Here is a 9,109-nt window from a genome sequence, read left to right on the forward strand (position 1 = left end):
AGCATTGAAAAAGACCCTTCAGCCCAACTCATCCGCGCCGAATAAATTGCCTAGCTGAGCTATTCCCAGATGCCCACCCTCGGAACAAATCCCACCAAACCTTTCCGATCCATGTACTTGTCCAAATGTCTTTTAAATGTCATTATTGTATCCACCTTTTTCACATCTTCTGGCTGCCCATTCCATGTATGCATCACTATCTTTGAAAAAATTGACCCCCAGGTACCCTTTAAATCTTTCTGCTCTCACCTTAAACCAATGTCCTCTAGTTTTATATCCCCTACCATGTAGAAAGAATTGTGGCTATTCAACTTATCTATGCCCATAATGATTTTATAAACCTCAATAAGGTCACCACTCAGCTTTCTCTACTCCAGAAAAAAAAATCCCAACCTATTCCAACCTCAACTTAACCTAGGGTGCCATGGTAGCGCAGCGGTAAAGTTGCTGCCTTGCAGTGCCAGAGACCCAGGTTCCATCCTGATGATGGGGGCCTGTCTGTACAGAGTTTATATGTTCTCCCTGTGACCTGCGTGGGTTTACTCCGGGATCTCCGGTTTCTTCCCACACTCCAATGACATACAGGTTTGTAGGCTAATTGGCTTGGTGAAATTTTAAATTGTCCTTACTGTGTGTAGGATAGTGTGAGTGTGCGGGGATTGCTGGTCGGTGTGGTCTCGGTGTCCGAAGATATCTCTGCTGATATGGTAAAGATCTGTGCTGTATCTCTAAACTAAACTAAACTATCCAGATTTTCCTTAATGTTAAAGTTAATTCTGCAGGGACTCTGCAAAAGTAATTTCAACAACATTGTGCTCATATATTTTTAATTACAACTAGACCAAGTGGACCCAAACCTCTCCTGCATTGGTGCAGCACCCTCTCCTACCCCCTCCCCCCTCCCTCCCCTCACCCTCCCCCCCTCCCCTCCCCACTTCCCCTTCCCCCTCTCCATCCCCCTCAATCCCCCTTATCCACCCTCCTCCCCCCTCCCTCCCTCCCCCCAAAATGTGGCTATAGAGAGCCCCAGTAAAATTGAAGTTAATTGTTCAAGGGAAAATTCCCATACCTCTGAAGAAGGATATTTATGACCGTTGTAATCTTTTGGGCTGGTTGTCTCATGAGGATAGAGAGCGTGGGTTTGCATCTATTAGACTTTGGAAAAGTTAGAAGTGAGTTGTTTGAATCAGAATCCTCAAGGGTCTTGACAGGATGGATTTGAAGAGGATGTTTCATCTTGTGGGGGATTCTAGAAGTAGCAGTCACAGTTTAAAATAAGACGGTAGCCGTTTGAGGCAAATATTTTTCTCTCACAATTTCATCTCTTCCTCAAAGGGCAATAGAAATATATATTTTTAATATTCTTAAATAGATTCTTGCTACGCAAGATGCTGAAACCTCTTTGGTGCAGAGGAGATATTACAATCAGATCAGATATGATCTTAATGAATGGCTGAGGAGGCTCAAGGGGACAAGGATACTTTGAATTCTAAATAATATTCTGGAGTGCTGTGAGAGCTGTACTATCTCAGGGAAGTGGAGTGTATTCCATCACACCGGGTGGCGCCACCAGCAGTGGTTGCCTCACCAACAGTCTGTCTGTCCTTTCTTTTTGTTATTTTTAGCATGTTATTTTTAGTTTGACCTTAACACTGTCCTGAAGAACCCTTGCAGCGCTGTCCTGTGTTGAGATGATTGACCTCCAACAATAACAAACTTTATTTTTCTGTACACATGACACCAGTCAGTGCAGACTTTTCATTTTCCTCTTGTTGCCACATTTAACAAATATTACCTTGAGGTCAGAAGCAGTCTTCTCACCTCACTTCTGAAATTCAGCTCCATTTTGCATGTTTAGTGAAGACTCATAACAGGGTTTGATGTCAAGTAATCCATGAAGAATCCAAACTGGACATCAATAAGTAGGTTAGCATGGGAGCATTGGTGCAAGTGTTCTTCAGAGTAGGCTCCTTAACCCAACCATCGTTTGTCACCAGAAGCAGTGTTCAGATAAATTCCCAGGAGTCCTGAATGCTGTGCACCTACACTTCTCTTTTCCGTGTCAAATTGCGGTGCAATAAAATGAGCTTTTAGTTGCAACAAACAAGATTAGAAATCTAACAGTGCAGCTCAAAATGGGAAAACCCCTCATTAAGAGCAATTTACCCCAAAATGGAAAATTTCATAAGTATTGCAAATTCTCCACAAAAAGAAGGCAAATCCAATCCAACCAATTACTATTCAATCAATTGCACTGTGCTCAGACATCAGTAAAAGTAATGGGAGGTGCCACTGAAAGTAGACTAAAGCAGAACAACAATAACCGACTTATTGATGTTCATTTTGGGTTCAGTTGGCTTCCGTCTAGTCCAAGCATTCCAAAGAGACATTTAAAAACAATTTAAATGAATGTAAGTATTTAATAAAAATATGATGACTGTAATGAATGTATATTGTTGCCACATGAATTTTGCATTGCCAAAGGCTATTATTTTTTTTTCCCTTCAAATAAACTATACTTGAATTTATAAAACTTCACATAGATCCTTTCTTCACTTTTGACATTCCAAACAACAATAGAGCAACCATTCTTATTCAAGATTTTCAGTGTTTTGTCTTTAGTAAAGTCTAAGAGGTATAATTGTTTGTGTTGACAACTATGAAATCAAAGTATGTGAGACCTGCAGCAGTTTGGCTCAGTGCCATTAACACATGCTGAGCACATGATTGCTTTGTGCAATTACGCAATGCTATGTGTTTTCACATCAGTGTACAATAAAGCAGAATTCTTTTAAAGTTTATCTATGTTTTATGACATGGACATTTATTGCCCAGGCTTACTAGCTCTAAGAACGTTGTGGTGAACTGCCTCATTGAACTTCTGTACTTCTCATTAAGATAGTCCCACAATGCAGTGCGAGGGGCCCTGAATGCTTGACCTGGAGCCTTGTATGCCTGGGCACCGTGGTTCAAATGGCCATTCATGAGGGGAGAGAGAAGAAAAACATTATTGTCATTAGGGATAGTATAATTAAGGGAATAGACACTATTTGTCTGACCTGCAGAGGAACAGAGTGGGAGGGGAATGTTCCAGTCGTCGTGGTTCATGTGAGTACCAATGACGTAGGTAGAACAAGAAAAGAGGTTCTGCTAAGGGAGTATGAACATAGAAACATAGAAAATAGGTGCAGGAATAGGCCATTCGACCCTTCGAGCCAGCACCGCCATTCAATATGATCATGGCTGATCATCCAAAATCAGTATCCCGTTCTGGTATTTTCCCCATATCCCTGAATTCCCTCAGCCCTAACAGCTAGGCACCAAATTGAAAAGCAGACCAAAAAGGTACTAATCTCTGGATTGCTACCTAGGCCATGTGCAAATAGGCATAGGGCTGAAAAGATTAAAGAGTTGAACGTGTGGCTGAAAGTCTGGTGTGGGAGAAGTGGATTTGAGGGGATCTAATTGAAACTTACCGAATAGTGAAAGGCCTGGATAGAGTAAATGTGGAGAGCATGTTTCCATTAGTGGGAGACTCGAGGAACAGGTCATAGCCTCAGAATAACAGGACATAACTTTAGAAAGGAGATGAGGAATTTCTTTGGTCAGAGGGTGGTGAATCTGTGGAATCCTTGCCACAGATGGCTGTGGAGGCCGTCAATGGATATTTTTAAGGCAGAGATAGACAGATTCTTGATTAGTACGGGTGTCAGGGGTTATGGGGCAAAGGCTGGAAAATGGGGTTGAGAGGGAAAGATAAATCAGCCAGGATTGAATGGTGGAGTAGACTTGATAGACCGAATGGCCTAATTCTGGTCATGCAACTTATATCATAATATCATTATAGCACTTTATAAGCCAAGTATGTTTTGCAACATACAAGGAATTTGATTTGCCATACCGTCAAACCAATAAAGAGCAACAAGACACCCAAATAAATTTTAACATGAACATTCACCACAGCGACTCCCCCACATTCCTCACTGTGATTGAAGGCAAAAAAAGTTCAACCGTCTTCCCTTCTTTGTTTTCCCGCGGTCGGGGCACTCGAACCTTCCATTGTCGGGGCGATCTTGGTTCCTGCAGCTGGGAGTCGAACCATCCACGTCAGGGTGATCAAGCTCCAGCATCAGGGGGATCTCAGCTCCCGCGTGCCGGGCGATCGGACCCCGGGTCAGGGCTGGTCGAACCTCATGTGACTTGGAGCCTCCCGACATCAGTCTCTACCCGAGACTGCGAGCTCCTCAGTGTTGAAATCCGCAGGCGGCGGTTGGAGCGTCGATCCCAGGCAAGGGATCGCAGGCTCCGATGGTAAGTCCACGGTCCCGCGGTGGGGCTCAAAGTCAGTCTCGAGCAAGGCTGCCAGCTCCATGATGTTAGGCCGCAGAGCGACCGGAGATACTCCGGGCAACAATCACATCTCCGGCAAGGTAAGACATTGAAAAAGGTTTCCCCCGACCTCCTCCCCCACCCCCCACATAAAACAAACCAGATAACATTACCACATACTTTTAAAACAAAAGTATGTGGTAATGTTATCTGGTTTGTTTTATGTGGGGGGTGGGGGAGGAGGTCGGGGGAAACCTTTTTCAATGTCTGGCTGTGTTCTGCAGCTGCGGCTCACCGGCAGTCTCTCTGTTTTTTTGTTTGTTTTTTTGTCATTGTCGTTGTTAAATGTACGTTTTGTTTTATTTTTAATTCTGTGTATGTAGGGGGGTGGTGGGGGGGTTGGGGGAAACCTTTTTTCAAATCTCCTCCTCAACGGAGATGCGACCTTTACCGTGTCGTATCTCCGTTCGCGCTACGGCCTAACATCGTGGAGTCGGCGGCCTCCAGCTGGGATCGACCTCAAAGACTCCGGTCGCAGGGCCTGGACTTACCATCTCGGAGGCTTCGGCCGTGGGCCCTGCAGACCGCAACATCAGGAGTTCGCAGGTCCCTGGCTGGTGACCGGCTTTTGGGAGCTCCAGCCGTAGCAGCTTCGACCACCCCGAAGCGCGAGGTACGATCGACCCGCTCGCAGGCCCTTCATCGCACTGCGTGGCTCGGCCGCGGCACTTTCCATCGCCCGGTGGGGGCTCAGGACTTTCATCGGCCTGCTCGGCTCGGCCCTGGGACTTTCCATCGCCCGGTGGGGGCTCAGGACCTTCATCGGCCTGCTCGGCTCGGCCCGGTGGGGGCTTCAAAAAGTTGAGAGCCTCGATCACCTCGTGGCACCACGGGAGAAGAATGAGGAGGAGATAAGACTTTGCCTTCCATCACAGTGAGGGTATGCCTAGAGCAATCACTGTGATGGCTGTTTTGTGTAAAAAATTATATCTGTGTGTCTTGTGCTTTTTAATGTCTACTGCCGGACCCTGACGTGAGAGGACGCTGGCGTTGAGTATTCGCCGCTTTTCCGTCAGGATAGTTTGTCTGTTTGTTTCTATGTTAATTGTTTTTGTAAAGCGCTTTGAGCATGTGATAAGGCGCTATATAAAATAAATGGATTATTATTATTATTATTATTATTAAAAATAACAAAAAGACGAAAAGGCAGACAGACTGTTGGCGAGGCTGCCATCGCTTTTATGAATTTTATGAATTTATTAACTTATGGACTTGAGAGGCCATGGCAGGAGGTTGTCAGGGAATATGAAGGTAGGCCCATTGCTGACCTGCTTCTCTCACCATCTTCACCCCTTACATGAACTTTTAAAAAGGGTGTTGACTAGCAGCCAAAGAAATTATGCAGGGACATGAATTCAAATCCCTGGGTGGATTTTAATTAGTTATTTAAAAAAATGATTTTTAAAAAAGTTAACTGCAGCAACAGTAACATGAAACTACCAGATAATCATTAAAATTCACCTGGATCACCTATATACTTGAGAAACAAAGTATATTTTTATCCTAGCTGCTTGATGCTTTTCCACCTTGGTTATATTGTAGCGACCATAGGGATTGGTCCTGAGAGTCGAACCCTCGGATTGGCCAGCAAGGTCACATGGTGGTGCGACCATAGGGATTGGTCCTGAGAGTCGAACCCGCTGATTGGCCAGCTAGGTCAGGTGGTGGTTTTGGGGCCCAAAAACCAGGCAGTGGGAAGAGAACTTCGATGTGAACAGTTTGAGTTAATGGTTGTATGTAATCTCGTTTGTTATCCTTTGTAATTGAATATTGCTGCCGCAATAAACTTCTTTAACAAAGTACAAGCCTCCAGAATCGCCATATTGGTGACCCCGACGTGATCTAGCCGATCATCTACCATGGAGGGATAAGACGCCCCTTCTTTGGTTCTAACGCCCGGCGTACCGCAGCTAAACGCGGTCAGCGTTCATCTTCCTCCGTTTTGGGCGCATCAACCACAACTTTGGTTTGCCCATGCTGAAGCTCAGTTCCACCTGAGAAACATCTCGGTGGACGAGACAAAGTATTATTACCTGGTCAGCGCTCTACCGCCTGAGACGTCCGCGCGGGTGATGCAGTTCATCACCTTCCCTCCTGCAGACGGCAAGTACGAGGCGCTGAAGGTACTCTTGCTTCGAACCTTCGGATTCAGTAGGCATGATCGAGCTGAGAGGCTTATGCACCTGCCGGATCTCAGAGATCGGCTGCCGTCCGCCCTCATGGCCGAAATGTTAGCGCTGGCAGGTGAGCACAAGGATTGCCTCATGTTCGAGCAGGCATTCCGAGAGCAACTTCCAGAAGATGTTAGGCTTATGCTCACGGATTGTTCTTTTAAGGACCCCGTGGCATATGCGGAGAAAGCCGATGCGCTCATGGCGTCCAAATCGAAAAAACACAGTTCGATCAACAGGGTCTCGGCACCATTAGGCAGCCCGCAGCGGCACCAAGATGGCGCCGCGACTCCCGCCATTTCTTCAAAACCCCGCCAAAAAGATCCGCACAAGCGCGGCTGGTGTTATTATCATCTGCGATGGGGTGGAGAAGCCCGCAACTGCCGCTCACCTTGCACCTTCTCGGGAAATGCCTCGGCCGACCGTACATAGAGGCGGTTGCGATTGACCAGAACCGACGCCTCTACGTCCGAGATCGATTCACGGACACAAAATTCTTGGTCGACACGGGAGCCATAGTCAGCATCGTACCGCCGACCGACCTCCAAGCCCGATCGGGTAAGAGAGGGCCTACCCTCATCGCGGTTAACAGTAGCCCCATCCGCACGTATGGTACGTGGGCAATGTCTCTGGCTTTCGGCAACCGCACGTACGAATGGTCGTTTATCGTCGCGGAAGTCGATCAGGCGATCCAGGGCGCAGATTTCCTCTGGGCCTTTTCGCTAGTTCCCGATGTCCAAGGTAAAGGCCTTCGACCCTCCGCTAGCAGCAATGAGCCCGCTGCTCCACCGCCCGCCACCCCGCCCAGCCCGACTGTCCAGGCCGTTGTCGCGGCCTCCGACCCGTATGCTGCGGTCCTGGCTGAGTTTCCGGAGCTGCTCGTTCAGCGTTTCGATGCCCCTTCTGCCCGGCACGGCGTTGTCCATCACATTCCCACCTCGCTCGGGCCCGGAGGTTGCCGCCGGACAAACTGGTGGTGGCGCGTGCAGAATTCCAGAAGATGGAACGAATGGGCATTGTCCGTCGGTCCGACAGCCCGTGGGCCTCTCCATTGCATATGGTCTCCAAAGCATCTGGGGGTTGGAGACCATGTGGAGATTACCGACGCCTTAACGCCGTCACCACGGCAGACCGCTACCCCATACCGCACATCCAGGACTTCTCGTCTGGGCTGGAAGGTGCCATGGTATTCTCCAAAATTGATTTGGTGCGGGGCTACCACCAGATTCCTGTGCATCCGGAAGACATTCCAAAGACTGCCACGATCACTCCGTTCGCGTTGTTCCAATGGTTGCGTATGCCTTTCGGTTTGAAGAACGCGGCACAGGCTTTCCAGTGGCTTATGGACCATATTGGTCGAGATTTGTCTTTTGTTTTCATTTATTTGGATGATATCCTGGTCGCCAGTCGCTCGGAGCAGGAACACCTGGTCCATTTGCGGACCGTGTTCCGGCGGCTTCAAGACCACGGGCTCATCATTCACCCCTCCAAGTGTCAATTTGGCCTCCAGTATATTGATTTCTTAGGACACCGGATCACCTCTGCCCGAAAAAGTGGAGGCTGTCCGTGCCTTCCCGCGACCCACCACAGTGAAGGGGTTGCAGGAGTTCGTGGGTATGGTGAATTTCTACCATTGGTTCGTACCGGCAGCGGCACGGGTCATGCGTCCGCTCTTCCAGTGTCTCGCAGGCAAACCTGTCGAGTTGGAGTGGTCCGAGTTGGAGTGAGACGGCCTTTGAGGCAGGTAAAGTGGCTCTGGCAGACGCCACCATGCTCGTCCACCCAAGCGCCTCTGCCCCCATGGCCCTGACGGTCGATGCGTCGGACGGTGGGAGGGGTTTTGGAACAGCAGGTAGATGGCAGTTGGCAGCCCTTGCCGTTTTTCGGCCGACAGCTTAATCCAGCTGAGCTGAAGTATAGCGCCTTTGACCGAGAGCTTCTGGCTCTCTATTTAGCTGTCCGCCACTTTAGGTATTTTCTAGAAGGCCGCCCATTTGTGGCCGTTACGGACCACAAACCATTGACTTTTGCTTTTTCAAAAGTGTCCGACCCATGGTCGGCCCGCCAGCAGCGGCACCTGACTGCCATCTCAGAGTTTACTACCGATGTCCGACACGTCGCGGGTAAGCTTAATGCCGTTGCTGATGCCCTGTCCCGGCCAGCCATTTCCCCAATTTCAGCGGTGGAATGCGAGGTGGATTTCCAGGAGCTTGCGGAGGCACAGCGCCTGGCAGACACTGCCTCAGCATACCAGTCCACCACTTCGGGGTTGAAGTTGGCCCAAGTGGCTTGCGGGCTTGCGGGTACAAAAGTCTGGTGTGATGTTTCCCTTCCCCGCCCTAGGCCGGTGGTGCCGGCCGCCCTTCAGCGCCGGGTGTTGGATGCCATTCATGGGCTGGTGCACCCGTCCATCCGCTCCACCTCTGCCTTAGTGGCCGCTAGGTTTGTGTGGCATGGCCTGCGGAAACAAGTAGCCGCTTGGGCCCGTTCCTGTGTTCCCTGCCAGACCGCTAAAGTTCACCGGCATGTCCAACCTCCGGTGCAGGAGT

This window comes from Rhinoraja longicauda, chromosome 1 (genome assembly GCF_053455715.1).
Source record: "Rhinoraja longicauda isolate Sanriku21f chromosome 1, sRhiLon1.1, whole genome shotgun sequence".
In the NCBI taxonomy this organism is placed as follows: Eukaryota; Metazoa; Chordata; class Chondrichthyes; order Rajiformes; family Arhynchobatidae; genus Rhinoraja; species Rhinoraja longicauda.